At 36.5% G+C, this 18,617-nt stretch overlaps 1 long non-coding RNA gene across 1 annotated transcript in view; it reads right to left on the bottom strand.

Moving 5' to 3' along the window:
- The window catches only part of LOC309479732, a 193,993-nt gene that overhangs the window by 46,893 nt on the left and 128,483 nt on the right, over positions 1–18,617 (bottom strand). The gene's annotated exons all lie outside the window — the stretch shown is intronic.

Below are 18,617 nucleotides of genomic sequence, written 5' to 3'. Positions count from 1 at the left end.
TCACATTAAAGGTATAGTTCACCCAAAAATTATTACATTAAAATAAAAATTGGAATTAAAATGATCTCACAATTTACTCTCCCTCAAGCCAACAGGTGTAATTGACTTTCTTCTTTTAGCCAAACACATTCGGTAAAAATAAAAAATATCCTTTATAATAGGAGTGAATGGTACCTTAGATTTTGAAGCCCCCAAAAAAGTGCATCCTGATCCATCCATCCATCATAAAAGTAATCCATACGGCTCCAGGGGGTTAATAAAGGCCTTCTGAAAATATCCATATTTATAACTTTATAAACCATAATCTCTGGCTTCCGGTAATGGCCGTACTCGAGTCGAGTTCCGGCGGAAGAGTGACCTCTGACCCGACGCATGCTGAACTGGAAGCCAGTGAGTTTATAAAGTTATAAATACGGATATTTTTCTTACAAAAACGCATCACTTCGCTTCAGAAGGTCTTTATTAACCCCCTGGAGCCATATGGATTACTTTTATGATGGATGGATGGATGCGCATTTTAATGCTTAAAAAAAAAGGTACCATTCACTCCCATTATAAAGCTGGGAAGAGCCAGGCTATTTTTTAATAGGCCTATAACCCCGATTGTGTTTGGCTGAAAGAAGAAAGTCATATACACCTAGGACAGCTTGAGGGAGAGTAAATTATCATTTTCATTTTGGGTGAACTAACTCTTTTAGAAAAAAAATGGTTATTTTAAGAACTAATCACTGAAAGATTCTTATATGGCATCACTGTGAAACCATGTTTTGAAACCCTTTAAGAGTTTGCACTAAGTGTAGCCAATAATCAATAAAGTTAATGAGTTTTATATATTTAGATGTTCTTCTTCAAACAGACTCCATAGGTCTTTGAAAAAAATAGACTCTTCTCAAGGACTCATCGTGTATTCTTAACCATGAAGGTTTAGGGTAATATCTTCCCAAAGGAGGAAAATTATTCCCGCGACTTAAAAGACAAAATGGGAGAAAACTGCAAAGCTTAACCACCCAGCAGTGTTTAAGATGTGTGCGGTCGTCACGGCCAGGGAAGGCCGAGAGAGATAGAAACGCTTCAGAGCTGAACTGAGCTTCTGTTTCCACCACAGTGTGCCATTTCTACAATGGTAAACAGGCAAAGTTAAACAGCACTATTAATTAGGCTAATATGAATATGATCACTGCCAGGGAAATTCAATTCTCTCAGCCCTAATCACAACTGGATACCTTGTTAAAATTATTTTGTTAGGCCCTGGTGCAAACAGCGTGGCCTTTTCCAAACATTTGAGAACTATTTGTTTTGCATGGCGATTAACGCTTCGCTCGTAGCGCGGGAAGCGGAGGGGCACGATAACCGTTGAGAGACGGATCCCGCGGGAACGGCTGACTCAGGGCGAGTGTGTGAACGCAACGCGGACGCTGCTGTTGTTTATGGAGGCCTGTGTGTGTTTGAGCAGGTGGCGAGGATTAGCGGTGCTGTCAACACACTGAACGCTGGATAAAGCCTCTGCTCACCCTTTCCTCAGTCTGCTCATTAGAGCTCAGCATTTTACCATTTCACTCTGACACATATCTGAAAAGGTAAGGTTTGTTTTCGGGAAGGAACACGTTCACACTTACAGACGTATCCTCATGTGGAATGATGATCTTTCTCCAGTTGTGGTGGATCATCCAAAAGATGTTAAAAGTTCAACTTTACTTTTTTTCTGACATTTTGAAACAATGCACTTAAATAATAATTAAAAAATACAATAATAATAATAAAAAAAAACTTCCAAGGACCTAATCATGCTCTCTATTAACACTAAATGTTTAACAGTTTCGAGACACGTTTTTTATTTTATTTTTGCATTTAGGTTTTTTTTTTTTTTTACTTTTGCTACATTACGGTTTTATAGTATTCAATAAAAACACAGTGCTAAGGCATTCAATTGTAGTTCACCCATAAACAGATTTTTGTCAATTTATGCCATAAAGTCATTCTCACCGTTTTAAAATCGTAATTTTGTTCATCTCCAAATGAAGATCTTTTTGGATGAAATATGAAAGCTATTACCACTTTGATGCTTCAAAAAGTTAATAAAGAGATCGTAATTTCTGAAGATACTTGATCCTTCATCTAATTATATATTAGCTATTAATAATTCAGCTTGCATGTTTGCGTGATGTGCCAGAACCAATGAGGTTCATTCGTGTGTTACGCAGCACGTTTGAGCTTCTGCAAGAACCAATGAGGGTTGTTCTCATGCATCAAGCAAGTTTGGTTGAGCTTCTGTCTATATTCGCTGATCAATTTTTATATGTGAAATGAATAAAAGACTAAATTAAAACTTCATCATATAAAGTGATTGAGTCTCTTTAGAAAATGTAGACTAAACTGATCAATTCATATAGTTTTACGATCTCTTTATGAACTTTTTGAAGCGTCAAAATAGTAGTTGCGTAGCTGTCAAGAGTACGCTCTCAGATTTCGTAAAGAAGATCTTCATTTGTGTTCCGAAGATAAACGAAAGTGTACATATTAATTTAGGAATTTGATGTAGTTAAATTAACATGTTTTTCAGATCTTTGACACATAGCCTAATTATACTCTTATAATGCATTAAATATAGCCTATATGAACCAAATTAAATATATTTGCATTTGCTCGATGGTTTAGGCTGTTAAACCAACAATATACACACCATCTAATTTACACATTATGTAAAAAAAAAAAAAAAAAAAAACCTTGCAGTTCTGATATTCCCTGCAGAGGACATTGTCACATTAAATGTTTCTTGTATACTAAAATCATACTGTGCTTTGAACACTCATAAAAGTTTTATTTACATGTAAGTATAAAATACCAATGGTAGTTGTGAAATAATATACCTACTGCTCTCTTTTTTTATATAAAGCAACTATACATTTTTTTTATTAAGTTACAGCCAAACCCCAACATCTAGTCGCTGACAATCAGGATGTCCTTTAGCATATGGTCTCAGAGAAATTCACTAAAAATGGATGTCATATACAAAGAACAAAAATGAGCTGCTGGGTCTCATGTGAATGAGATAATTAGCTTTTTCACCTTTTTTGGAAAGGTAAGGAAACATTTTCTGATTACGGCACTGTTTCTAATGTTTCAATGTCAACAGTTGCATTCCTTATTTAAACCTGTCAAGCCTGAAATGAAATAATAGTAAAAACAAATGAATCATTAATTCAACATTGAGACAAAATATAAAGGAAAAACATAAAAAAAATTATATGTTTTATGTTTGTATAATTTTTGATACATCAGGCTTCAAAGTCGGTATGAAACATTTGTCTTTTCTTCCCTATTGTGACGTATATATCTGAGTGAAACAACGTCTCGAGACAAGAAAACATTCAGGGTGGGAATTTATCAGCAGTTGAGTAGATATGAGTGGATTTCTGTCATTCGCAAAAAATATGCAATTTGATGTAGCTGCTAATATTTATATTGCCAAAAGTAAGATGAAATTCTAATAGCTTGTAATATAAATCAGTGAGATTTCTATAACAGCATAACAGACCACATAAAATGCATACATTTCAGTTTATGATTATATGTCTTAAGATTATATTTAATTGCTTGGTTATATGAACAAAATTGTTGTTTTATCATTGGTGGGCGAAACATATTGCAATACAACGATGAACACGTATAAAAGTTCCTCCTGATGTATCATATTTAATACTTGCATTTTAATATGATTTTTTCAGGTAAACAAGTGACCTAAGTTGCTTCAGTCCAGTACATGTTCATCTTGAAATATTACCCACAATATAAAAGTTTTTCTCATGTTTACTTTATCAAAATCATTAAAGATTTCACAACAAAATCAGAACGACATGAAGGGGACAGAATTACTAAAAGGCCTTTTATACTTGCTAAAAAGTACAAACTATGACTCAGAGGGCAGAAAGCATTTCGATCGTGCACAACTGTTTTTTTTTAAGCAAAGTTCTTACAACTTTACTGTAGCTTGTGGTTACAGGAGCCTACCCACACATTTAATTACAGTAGTTATTAGATAGTAAATCCAGTATTGTTCGCAGTGTTATTAGAGCTCCCACAACTCCTTCGGTCCACGCTGCCTCCAGTGCCCTCCAGTGTTATGGCAGCCCACAAATCCCAGCTTGAGCGCATCACTCTCTCAAATCGCCCTCTCTGCCTCCTGGAGCAGTGACAATACAGCATTACAGCACTCAATCCATGTCAACAGCAGCTTTGCTTAATGCCAGCTCAAAGCTTTTAAGCTAAATCTTCACCTAATGATGCTGAACGATTAGCCCTTTGCTCTTATGCCTGTCGATAGACTCGTATCAATTAGTCTTTATGTGTTTGTTTGTTGGTATATTGAGGTGAAGCTCTTGTACAGTATTCGAGCTTCAGTCACACTGTACAGTGCATTTAAAATTAACACAGTATTTAATATGAATTTCATTTGAGTATTTGATATGAATTTTCTTTCACATTTTTTGGAGCTCAGATTGGATTACAGTAGGGTTTCATTTCTGTTGCATTTTTTCTGCAGTCTTTTTGTGTTCATGAGGTTTTTGTGTGTGTGTGTGTGTGTGTGTGTGTGTGTGTGTGTGTGTGTGTGTGTGTGTGTGTGTGTGTGTGTGTGTGTGTGTGTGTGTGTGTGTGTGTGTGTGTGTGTGTGTGTGTGTGTGTGTGTGTGTGTGTGTGCAGATGTAATACGGCGGCAGCCCTGTCTCCTGTTGTGAAGCAGATGTTGCCCTCTGTTTTTACCCACCTCTGCACCCTTTATGCCATGCCAAGCCCCCAGAATCACTGGTGCCATGCTAAGTGAGGGACACAATGGATATGTAAAAATCCAGCAGAATACAGGTATGAACCTTGGGTAAGGTTGGTGTGTAATTTGGATTTATTTCTTACAATATCTTATTTTGTGTGTGTTGTCTGAGAGTTTTCATGCCAAAATTCTGTCTATTTAACAAATCAACAAATCAGAAACTGTTAGTTTTGATTATATGATTCTTTAAAATAAAATAATAATATTTGTGATTACATTTCTGTATATATGACTCTAGTCATTCATATTTTTTTTTTTTCAAATATGCAAAACCATCTAATAAGCATCAATAAAATGAATTATGCAATAACCTCTATATTGATTTTTCACTAGTTTTTCCTGCATTGAAAAATATTTTGGTGGCCTTCAAAATTAGTCTTTGGCCACGCTGAAGATTTATTTGATCATTTAATGTAGGGATGCACAATATATCGGCCACCATATCGGTATCGGTATCATTAATGTTATAGTTATAGCCAATGTATTGTGTTATATGTGTATTTGTAATAATGGATTATTTCCTTCAGCTGAGACACTTTAGATGTGCACGGTTCGCCATGATGGTTTTGAATTGCTTGAAATATGATTGGAATCCCTTCATAAAAGGAAAATACAGTAAAGTGCAACACGAGCAGCACAAGTCTGTCATATCGGCTACATACGATTATCATGAAAACATCATTATTAATTGTGTGCTTTGGACATGGATTTTAACGGTGACTTTTATTTTTTGTAATCAGTCTCTCAAAAATTATAGAAAATTTGATTTCGATTTATCGGCTAATATATCGGTTATCGGCTTTCAAATATTAACAATTATCAGTTATCGTATCGGCCAAAATTAAATGCGACGATACTTCTGCAGCAATGGTACCCGGCTGCTGCTTTAAAACGCTCCCGTGAGTGTTTGTTGAAGACTGAAGAGCGTCTGATGTTTCTGTTCACGTGTTTTTGCAGTGTTGAGCTTTGTAGCCAATCACAGACATATCTTTTGAGCGCGTGAACACAGCGGCCAATCAGATGTTTAAGTTAGTCAGAATCTGCAGATGAGGCAACACTGGAGTTTTTGTTCAGCACAAGTTCTGTATGCTCGCGAATCCTTTCATTATAACCAACAAAGTATAAACACAATGTCAATAAGAGATTCATTGCACAGCGTAGACGACTTCATTGATTAAAACGTGAGTTTGCAGCTTTGTGTGCATTGCATTTAACTGTAGTAATTGACAGCTTCAGTGATTATAATGGCGGCGATCTTTGCTTGCTTTCTGTATAATGCCTATATATTTTTCATGCTGCCAACTACACATCGAAAGTTTCTGGATTAAACAACCATATTTAAATGTGATTGACGCTGATAACCATAGAAATGGACGAAACAAAACAATATGATCCTGCATGTTAAATCATCTGTGCATTCATTCTTAGTGTGTAAGTGCAAAATAATACACCTGCCACTTTTTCTAAGTAATGTTACTTTGTTGTTCATTTCATTATTAACTTTTTCAAATTAGTGACTTTTTACATAAAAATTTACAGCTTTTTAAATCTAAAATAGCACTTTGTTTTATGATCCGTCCTGACAGTGGATATTTTGTTATTTCATAAATGAATAGGATAAGTTCATTTTACATATAATTGCAATTTGCAATTATTTCATATATATATATATATGAAATAATTGCATATATATATATATATATATATATGATACTGTTATAATATAATGTCATATCATTATGACTATTGCACTGAAGTGTCTTTAAAATGATCACTTCGCATCCACTGCCAAAAGCAAATGCACTCTTATTTTTAATTTCCTGTATAATGTGTTTCATTGGTCTCAAAATAAAACAATATGTGTGATATGTTAAGGTTCTTCAGGAACCACTGAGCTGCTGGGCTCTGAGCCTGCAGTAAACCCGATGGAAAGGCAGAGGGCAGTAGTGCACTAAAGCAGCCCCCCAACAAGCCCTCTCTCCCACACTCCCTCTTTCACAATGGAAGTGCGCCCGGGGGGGAAGTGTTGCTTTTTTAGGTCTATAAGCCCGTATCCCTTAATCCCTCGCCATGATTGACAATCATGATTTAGGGTATATGGTGTCCCATTCTAATCCAGCAGCACTGCTTTCATTTGCATACTTGCCGTGCGTGGCCTCATTTTCAGGGGAGGCAAACTGCCTGCTGCCTTTGTAAGAGATGCAGAGAGAGGAGAGGAAAAGAGAGGGAGAGAGAGAGAGAACAAAAAGGGAAATGGGAGATAGAAAGAGAGCTGAGAGGAGAGAGAATTTAGAAAAAGAGAGTTGGCTGGCATTGAGGAGAGAGAGAAAGAGTAAGGGAGAGAATGATGAAAATTAGATTAGAGAGAGAGAGAGAGATTAGAAATTGGGAATGTTTGTGTATGTCTGCCAGGAGTGAGGATAACTGTGTGTGTGTGTGTGTGTGTGTGTGTGTGTGTGTGTGTGTGTGTGTGTGTGTGTGTACCAAAGTCAGTCCTTGCCATCCAGCCACTTCAGTATCTCTCAATTGCCCTCCAGTTCTAAAGATGCGTCCCAAGGCACAGATGAGAGAGAGACAAGGAGAAAGGCTAAATTAGCATTAACTTAATTAATGAGGCATTTGCGATAGCGACGTAGAATGTCATATGACACCTGCAAATAAAACTGACAGAAGAATTACGATTTACAACAAAATTGTAACCATTGGAAATAATTCGCAGGCTACTTTATAGCATGAAAAACAGGAAGCATTCAAAAATAAAAAAAGCTGTCAATTTGAACATAATGAACACACATTTTTAATTTATTTTTTATTAAGTCATAATATAATAATGTTACAATATATAATAGTGTCTGACCTTCATTTTCCTGTGTATATATTTTCAACTGCCTTTTCCAGTGCATTGCAAAAAATGTCATATGCCAAACTCTTGTTTTCATTCAGTGAAAACTTTTGTAATTTTGTATGATATCATTATGTGCGAAGAGAAGGTCAAACATTTACAGTCCAAACATTCAAACAGAAGGTCAAACATTTACAGTCCAAACATTCAAACAAAAGGTCAATCGTTCAAACGGAATTTTTTGTTGTGACATATTTATCAATTTTAAGTTCACTGCAGTTTGAATAATAAAATGTAGAATTATATTTTAAAACATTTGAATAATCAGTTATTCAAAGTTATCAGTTTAATGTTGTGGCCAGAAAAGAGCAGGATAATTTCTAATATAGTAATATTTTAAATAATAGTCTGCAGTAATAATAACAATATACATTATTATTGTAGTTATTATTGCAGTTTTATTTATTTGTTATTTATGTATCATGATGTTTGGTCAAACAACAATGGAATGATCTGAAATAATATAATAATCATTAAGTAATAATAAACAATACACACACAAAAAAAACAATAATTATAATAATGTGGTGTATTATTTTATAACAGATTATAATTAATATTGCATATTTATTTATCTAGGATAATCATTGGTCAAAGAACAATAGAATTAAAACCTAATATAATATAGTAATTATTAAATAATAGTAGCCAATATAAATAATTATTATATATTATAAAACAATCACATTATAATTATTATTATAATTAATATTGCATGCTTATTTATTTATTCAGGATGATCTTTGGTCAAAGAACAATGGAATTAATACCAATATCATTAAATAATAGTAGATAATATAAATAGTAGGTAATATAAATAACAGTAATTGTTATAAATATTATAAATTAAGAAATAACTAAATTATAATTTATACAATTATTAAATAAATTAATAATTGTGTATTTATTTATGTAGGATGATTTTTTTTTTTTTTTTTTTTTTGTCAAAGAACAATGGGATAAAAAATCCCTGATAAAGGAAAACATAGAATGAGAAACTTTTCTGTGTGTGTGTGTGTGTGTGTGTGAGTGTGTGTGTGTGTGTGTGTGTGTGTGTGTGTGTGTGTGTGTGTGTGTGCGTGCGTGTGCGTGTGTGTGTGTGCTTGTGTGTGTGTGCTTGTGTGTGTGTTTGGTCCTGGTAAACCCTATATTATGGGGAAAAAATGTCCCCACAAAGATGGCAATATCCGAAATCCTTGTCCATGAGGAAAACAGCTTATAATTCACACTAAGTGATGTTTTTTGAAAATGTAAAAATGCAGAAAGTTTTCTGTGATGGGTCCGTTTAGGGGTAGGGTTAGTGTAGGGGGATAGAATATACAGTTTGTACAATATAAAAATCAAGTCTATGGAAAGTCCCCATAAAACATGAAAATCCAATGTGTGTGTGTGAGAGAGAGAGAAGGTGTGTGTCCTACAGATGCTGTATGAAGTATGGTGAATCTGATCTGATTAATATCTGTCTGTGTATGCTTTGACTTCCCGTAACTTATCCAATGTTTACTAGACTAAGTGGTTTCATTTCTACGCACACTATCCACACACATCCACACACATTAACACTCACCCACTTTGCTATTTACTAAAACTGTGTCTGTGTGCGTTTGCATTGTGTGCGTGTGTTGTGTGTGCGCATTATACAGCATATCTCCCGAGTCTGAAGGAGACATGGGGAAAAAAGCCTTCACATATTCCCCCATTTTGAGAAATTAAACTCTTGTACTTGATCCAGCTAACAGGATTTTCTTAAATTACTTTATAAAAGACCATCTTTTAACTTCCCTCTCTCACATGCGATCCATTCATTAGTAGGTCTGCCTGAAGGGCCTCCCCACATCAATTGCTTGGGTTAAAGTTACAAACTTAGGCAGCTCTGTGATGCTCAGCGCTCATGGTGGTTTGCGGAGGCGGGGGCCAGAATTATTAATTTCTCAAGTATTAGAAAAAATAACGAGATTGAATTAAGAGTATTGGCCCTCTGTTATCCTGAGCGGCTAGCCTCGGGGTCCGACTGTGGTGGAGGACATTATGCAAATGCTTTCTTTCTATATCTGCTCTCTCCCTCTCTTCCTCTCTCTCTCAGTGTTTCGGCGTCTCTCCCGTCTCTCGTCTTCTGCTACTCCTGTGGCTTTAGTTCGGTGTATCATTCTGCTCATGTCCTTGTGTGTCTTCTTCACTTGTCCCTAAACTTCACACACTTTACAAGAATAGAATTCTCTGTTTCTTCCCATCTCTCGTCTCTCTGTTTCTCTAATCTTGAAGCAGGATGAGATTGTGACGGGTCGCATAAAAGAGACAGCCGTCAAAACGCAGCCTGTTCCTGTCATCCCAGTCCTCCCTCTTTCCATCTCTCTCTCTCTTTCTCTCTCTCGCTCTCTGAGGTGCTGATGCTTCTGCAATCTCTGGATGTAAAACGAGAGAGAGGATAATCTGCATCTATGTCTGTGTCTATCTCTTTTTGCTCTTCAGTTTCATTCTGACAGCTGGAAAAAGCTACAAGCTCGAAAACATTGTGTTGCTCCTCACTGCTCGCAGAGCATCCAGTATTAATGAAACTTTTTGTTTTCCAAATCAATGACCGGTTTTCAGAGTTTACAGATTAGGTTTAACGTTCCATCGTTACCGTGGTATAATATGTCTATCGTTAGAGAATTTGCTATATCGTCGAGTGATGAAATGCATGAATGAGAATATAAAGAGCGGGACGTTCTCTGTTAAAAAAAAGTGCAATATATCCTAAAAAATGTCATGCTGACTGGAACTCTGCCAAAGTGCACACACAGAAATACAGAAAGAAAGAAGACGATCATAAATTTGAGGCGTTCTCGATGTTAAGCACAATAAGCAGGGAATATTTACTCAATACTGTGCACAGAAAGCCGCGTCTCTCCGCATGTGATCGCGAATTCAGTTCTCTTTCACGTCTTATTGCGCTTGAATGGTCGAATACACACACAATTATGTTAAAGTGCCCATCTTGTGGAGTATTCATGTAAACACATTCGGTTGTGTCTCAAGTGAAAGTAAACATTTGGGATGTAAACCGGATGTGTATCAGTATAAAGGATCCGTGCGTTCGGTCTTAAAGTGACAGCAGCCTAATAAACCTGCTGCTCTGTCATTAATATGAATCAAATAAAAGAGAAAATAACTTACTGAATAACTTTTTTTTTTAGCTTTAATAAGAATAAATGAATCATACAGTGAAGAATTTGCAATATTTTATTTTTACATTTAATTATTACATTTCTGTACTAATTCTAACTACCCACTTGAACAGTGAATGAACCTGTTAATGATAAATGCACGAGTGAACTCACATGGTAGTTATGTGTTAGTCGGAATATGTAAGTCATTGTGATTGGGAATAGACAGAGACAATGAATATTTTATTTAAGGAGCTCAGGTTTTCACAACTAGGACATTTTTCACATAGTTTTTGTTAAACGTTGATATACATACAACATTGGTTACATTTTGCACTTTCTTGTTAACTAATCTTTTTTTCATCTAAAGTTGGGGGGGGGGGGGGGGGGGGGGTTAGAGTAAAATGTAAAAAAAAATATGAATATGACATAATATAATATTGACTAAATTTAAGTATTCTCATAATGTTTAAAAAAAAAAATCGGACTTAAACGAAGAACTGTGTAGAAATGAACACTGAGAACTGTTTTAAGTTCCTGTGATGATATAGGAGGACCTTTATCATTTACTGTGATGCTATAAGAGAATGTTTTAAGCTCAATTTATTTCAGAAGAGGACCTTATCAAGTTGTATGTCCGCCCCCCAGAAAACCTATAAATTAGAGTCTCAAAGAACCCTGGAGGGCTTTTCTTATCCACTATTAATAGATAATACTTAATACACTGATCAGAAGAACACATATTGTGACATGAAGGACTTTTAAATCTCCAAATAACAATATAGTCAACTCAATAACCTTACATGTTAAAAATTACTGATATGAAGGACCTTTAAATTATTTTTGAAAGGGTTAGAAATACTGTATGAAACTGACTTTAATCAGTGCTTAGTGTGTTGCTATGCAGTTGTTGTTGCTAGGGTGTTTTTTGGTGGGGTCTAAGTGATTGCTTACTTGTCAAAGACAAGTCCATCCCTAGTTTCTGTGATATTCTGGTCTCTAGAACTCAAATCAATACAAGGCTAACTCAACTTTGCTCAACAAGTCGCACCATTTGAGATATATTTCAGCACAAACGGTGTGGGATGAGTTATGTACTATGAAATTCTGGCCTTCAAGGTCCACTTTCCTGAAGAGTATCGCTCCAACCCTGATCAAAATCACCTGCCTGTATCTCAGTACTCATAAAACAGTAGGCAAAAAGTACCCGGATGACCTACTACTTCTGGTGAGATTCTGAAGTGTTCATACGATAGACACTTTACTATCCCATGAGGCCACGGGAGAGGATTTATGAATGATAGTGCGATGCAACTGATGCCGGCAGGTCACATGATAATGACAACATGGCGAATGTAGTACGTCATCAGAATCTCGCCGGAAGTAGTTGGTCATCCGGGTACTTTTCGCCTATGTTTCTCTGTTGGCGTACAGTTTTTCGCATAGTATATTGTAGGGAAGTATTTGATTTCAGACACAGCCTTGTTCTCTGCCATGTTTAAAAAATAAAAATCTTCAAGGGCACGTAATACTTAGGGTTATTATTATACTAAACCAAAAAGTATGAAAAATAGTAATAGTGATGCTCGCCTTAGCAGTTAAATATTTTAAAGTTGCCATGAAATCAAAATTGACTTTTTTTTGCAGAATAGTGTAGTGCTTATTATAAATAATTTATCTGTCATGTATCTTTTTTATTTTATTCATATGCCTTTGTAATCCTTAATCAAAAACGTGTCTATAAGATGTTCCACACACTACACCTTTAAAATAATTGAAAAACAGCATGTATATATATTTCCTGACTGCATTCAGATCTGCACCCATTTAGTTGGCCATGTCCAACTTCCTATGATCCAATCAATTCCCAAAGGATGAAATCAAATCCTAAAAAAATGCCTGCATTTTTCTCATTCCAGAAGCAGTTTCACTGTAATATATATATATATCACAATAAGGAAGAAAAGATAATCGCAACTTTCGTTTTATGCCGACTTTAAATAGTCAATAATATAGTGCAGCCATAAGAGGATCGAGGATAAGATGGTTTTGACATCAGGTTCAGGAATAGCAGTCCTGGTGGAGTTCGGGATCAGTCTCTTCCTCCAGCTTCAGATGAGAGGCGAGTAAGAGACAGATCTGATGTCAGTAAATATTAGCTTTACACCTGCCGCTACATTTGTATGTATATATGTTTCCTTGATTCCTTGACAAGCTGATTGCATATTCAGGGGCAGATGTTGCTGGAGTTGTAGCGCAGGAGAGCGAGGGAGAGCGGTAGAGAGGAGGAGGAGGAGGGGGGGGGGGGGTGCTCCTGTCAGAGGAGAAGGTAATTGGCCCCCAGGCGATGGCGGGTACAAAGAGAGAGTTGCGAGAGAGGCAATAGCTCTCGTCCTCCGCTCCCCCTCGCCGTCTCTCATCTCTGGTTCTCGGCAGATCTGATAAAGATAAACGTGTGGCAAACGTGTCATTTGATGAAGGAGGCTCTGGGCAAACACAGGCGACATGATGAGCCTGTGATCTGCCTGCATGAGTGTCAGCAGGGGACGGGCCAGAGATCTCAATCCAGAGCCCGATTCGCAGACTCTCTCGTCTTCTGTACAATTGATAGTGGTGTTGTATATTAAAATCAAACACATTTACAATTATTTCATTGCATATGGGTTTTGTTTCATTATGTTCCCTGATCCAGATCCAATTATGCCACATATTCTTAAAAAAAAAAAGAAGCCTTCATCGGGAACAATGTCTAAATATAGATTGAGAACAATCATAAAATACACAAGCGTAATATGAAGAAAGTGATATAAGATAATATAATATAATATATACTTCTGTTGTTGTGTATGCATGAATAAAATTGTCTTTTTTTTATTCAGCATGTCATCTTTACATTTTTTGCATTTCTGTCAGGCCTATTCATGGTAATATTTATACATTTAAAGCCGGCATGGAATGGAAATTCACCATTTATATATATATATATATATATATATATATTTGATATATATACATAATCATTATTATGTTTTTTTGTTTTTTTTTTGCATGATATTGATCTGATTGTAAATAATTAATCCATGCATTTCTCAATGTTTACTTTTTTTTACCTTGTAGTGAAAACACACTTCGGTGATGTATGCCAGACTTCTCCAATCCTTTCATCTGCACAAACCTCACCCCGTTCTTACAATGAACTGAAAGCTCACATTAAGGTCTGACTCCATCCAATCAACAACTGACTGACAGAAGTCCACACCCTACATTTTTCCTTCTCAATAATCGGATGTATGTCACAATACAGACGAAAAGAACTTTAAGGAGATATTAGTTTTATTTAAAATGTTGGTACTTTATGTCATCACTTGATGTGATATGAAGGTCCTGATGCAAAACTAACTGAGAACCACTGATCCAAAGCATGCTAAAGCATTTACATAGAAACAGGAAACAGGAAGCACCGGTGGAGGAAATAGGAATCATGAGCACATTTTTGGACTACCTCTATGAAATGAATTGTGAGCTCATATATTGAGAGAAAGAGAGCAAGGAGCTTTGTCAATGGAGTGTGTTTCTCTCTATGTGTGTGTGTGTGTACACTCACGTCACCCAGCTTTGAAAGCCAAGCCCCCTGGGCAAGGGCTGTGAAGAGCTCGAATGAGACATGCACAATCAGTTCCACTCTTTAAACCTCTCTCAGAAGCATATCTACTGCCACAGTGCTGTCTTCATGGGCCACTCCATCAGTTAGTGGGCTGTGATCTGGCACCCTGCTCTGGCATATTCTTCTTGGTCTCAATGAGGTGCAGATGGAGACTCTTTTGCCTTAATATCTCTTCTTATTATATTTAATGGTATCATTACTCAATTCACGCTATTCTATCTTAATTTCTACAGACAAATTAATTCCTTTTGTAGGAAATATCTTTTATTTTCATCTCTCAGTCTTCGGGATTGTTCACTACATCTTCTGGTCATCTTTCTCATTTATATCTCCAGTTTCTTATTTATGATGCATTTCCATCCCACTTAGAAAGTCTGAATTTACTTGGAAAAAGTGCAATAGCCACTTGAGTTTCTACATTACTTGTTAGCGTACATGTGCTGGTGTGTAAAACACAGGAAAATTAATCTTCTGATTAAACAGTCCCAGTACATACAGAACTAATAAATGATTAAGTTTCCACTTTGAAATCCACTTTACACTTTTTACATCTCATTTTGACTGACATTTTTTATTTTTTACAGTATATAAATAGATATGTTTGTGTACATTTTCTATTGATTATTTCAAGAATAATTCATCAAATGAGGATAAAAACATTATAACTGGCTCCTGGGACCCAGGAATAGACTTTTGTCCACTGTAGTGGACATTGTATTTTAGTGAATTTCTCTGACATCATACATGTCACATGTCACCTGGGTGTCCTGTAAAGAGCACATTCAGGGCTTTTCAGAGATACCAAATGTTTGGAGGTTTCACCATGAAAACAACTTCTCCTTGGTCTTTAAAAATGTCTGACATTAATTTAGTGATCAAATGTAGGAAATATGATAATATATTGTAATTATAATTTAAATCAGACTACTTTTCAAATTGTATTTCATAAACCAACATCTCAGGAAAATGTTATGGGGTTTCAAATAAAAAAATGACTTTCTGTTACAGAACAGGGCATTGATTTCATACATGTCCACAGTAGAGGACATCAGGACTTAAATCATGTTTATCAGGCATTTTGTGAGACACAACAAGAGAATATGGAAATAAATTATACATCAATATTCCTATGAAATATTAGATATTATTATAAAAATGTTGCCAATTATTACTCTTTCTTTTTTCATTAAATGTTGCTCCAAGAACATATTAATGTGCAAATTAGATACAGTGTATAGATACATTGCATTGAATGGGAATATTAATGTATGGCCATTTTACCCACATATTGCATAAAGTAAAATGGTGTACCAATTCATTCCGTTATATATCTTTCATACCATAGTTGAGAATCATCTTTATACAAATTTTGGTTAAAAAAAAAATCCCATTGTTTTTGCCTATACATATAATTTCATGTCATTTTTTTTTTTTTTTAACAACTTAGTCCTGGTGTCCACTACAGAGGACATAGCATAACGTATGAATAAAATATAATTTTTCCAAAATGTTTTTTTTACCATTTGTTTCTTATGCTCTAAACAATGTGATGACATGAAAAAAACGTTTTTTTTTTCTGGGTCTCAGGAGGATATGTCCAGATGCACGGTGTAGACGAGCACACTTCAGCTTTTAAAAGAGCTGGATAAGTTGCCTGGTGGCCCAGTGAAGTTTGGCAGGTTGCAATGTTTTGTTGCATCCAATCTAGCACTAAGAACCAAGTGCTCATAAATGATCCTATTGACAGGCTGTGTATTGTAAGATAATTCGTTCATCAATACATCACATGACCAATGGCGCCGTTAGAAGCACACGCAGGTCCGTCAGGCTGCTGACATGCGTTTAGGGGTGGGTCGTGGGAGGAGGGAAGGGTGGTGCGTTTGCAGGGTGCCTCTCCGGGGGTCACCATGTTTGACTCTTCCCACAATCCCCTTAGAACAAAGGCGTCATTGACAGGAGGAATGTGCCAGGCCACCAGCTAACATGCTAACACCCTCCTCGAGCTCCCTCCCCCTTAACACGCGGGGTCTAACCAAGTGATTAGTTGGGGATTAAAATATTTGCTGTGCAAATACCTGCCGTGGCTGTCCGAATCAACGCCACAGTGTAGTTCAAAGACACTTGTTGAACTCGAGCGAGACCTCTAAACTCATGCCTCAGACCCACCAAGACAGCTTCTCAACGAACCTCTAGACGTCTACTAATGACTGGACCCTAGTCACCTTTGCAAGGCTAAATAAACCTTCTAAAGGAAAAACATTTCTTTCTTCAGTGAAACACAAAAAGATTTTCGGTAACCATTGATTTCTGAACAAAAATCACTGAGACATTTCTTAGAATATCTTCTTTTTTGTTCCATAGAAGAAAGTCATGCAGCCAACACTGTTTCCTTGCATGTACATTTGAGCTACAGCAGGTTTAGAGGTGCAGATGACTTTCAGTCCCAATCTCTCGGGCAAAGTGTACTGTACATGATACAAAAATGTATTGAAATACACAACACAGTCTTTCGAAGCATGTGCAGGCTTGCATGCTAATTGTAACTTGTATGCATGCTGTATGAAGATGCAAATTTCATAAAATGTCCACTGTCAATTGTCAGTATACCGATGTGAGCAACGATGCTTTCAAATCTCTTTCAAATCTGTTGGTCAGCACGTCAAATGCACGTGACCATCTTGGGGAATTGTTTCACCCTCGCACGAAGTTCGTAATCGTAGAGATTCCTATCCACCTTATTTTTCCATGTGTTTGTAAGCTATTTTCTGTAAATGTGCAAGATTTCTGAATCATTAAAGGCATGACACACCAAGCCAACCGTCCGGTGTCGGCCAATGTCGGGTCGTCGTTGAGTGTCTGTCGGCCCAGTTTTTGTGGTCTACTGTTGGCACTAGTCGGACAACCATTGGTTGCATTTTGGCTGATTGAGTAGATCACGGTGAGAGAGATCGCTCAGCTTGGGGAAGAAAAATTAATGTAAGGAAACCACAAAGCGACAAAGGCAAGAGGGGACACACAGCACAAACAACATGTTCAAAATAAGATGGATTAGAATGACTAGATTTAAAAATGTAACCACACTTTCAATCTGACTTCAGTCAGAAATTAGTCCTTTTAGTAGAGTTTTTTTAAGTGCATGTAAAAGTTTGTAAGGCTTTATTGTGAATGAATCATAATGCAATTATAGTGTCAGTAAAATTATAAGGAAACTCAATATACATAGGATACATTTATAGCAAAATCTTTTGTTTAGAACAACATTGTAATCAACATGTCTCATTTCTTCTTTGTTTGTTTGTTAATATGACCAGCTGTTATTTAACAAAGAACTTTCATAAAAACTAATTTCTTGCGCACACTAGCTGCCAAATGCATTATGACTCCACGGATTGAAACAATGCTGACTGTATATGCACGCACAAACCCCAAACCATCGGTCCGACCACAACCTGTGCCTACAACAATGTGACCTGTACTTGTTTTTTTGCCACCTTGTGCAGTTCCTTTATTAAGGAGCCCTAACCCCTACGACTCCAACCTTTAGTATTATATTTAGCCTCCAGCAGTCATTTGGCACCAGTTTCTCTTGATTTTCGGCTGCCTCCCTCCACACACCTTTTCATCACGCTGCATTTACTTGTGTGCGGCTGGTTGTTGAAGCAAAGATTTAATTACTTTCTGTTAAATTAATTTGAGAAGGAAAATAAACAGGCTGGTGGTAGGTCTGAGGAACAAAAGGCAGGGAGATGCTGGGAGAGCGAGCGTAGCTGAATGAGGTGAGGCACGCGGGGGAAAGGGAAAAAAAAGCTGGGCTCCGACAGGTTTCAATTAAACAGACCCCTAGCAGCTCGGACCAATGCTACCTGCAGCCCTTCACAAACTTACTGATGCAGTCCATATATAAACATCAATCACTGTCAGGCATCAGGGCCGTCTTGCGCTCGCTCACCCACGCCACTGGGACTGTATGTGCATTTATTACTTTTTAATCTTTCACTCTACAGTGACTTAAAGGGATAATTCACCAAAAAAAAAAAAAAAATCTGTCATTATTTACTCACCCTCATGTCTTCCTAAACCCGT

Source organism: Leuciscus leuciscus (genome assembly GCF_965113295.1).
Source record: "Leuciscus leuciscus genome assembly, chromosome: 17".
Taxonomy (NCBI): Eukaryota; Metazoa; Chordata; class Actinopteri; order Cypriniformes; family Leuciscidae; genus Leuciscus; species Leuciscus leuciscus.
Note: the sequence above shows the minus strand (reverse complement) of the source record. Positions and strands in the feature narration are given on the sequence as shown.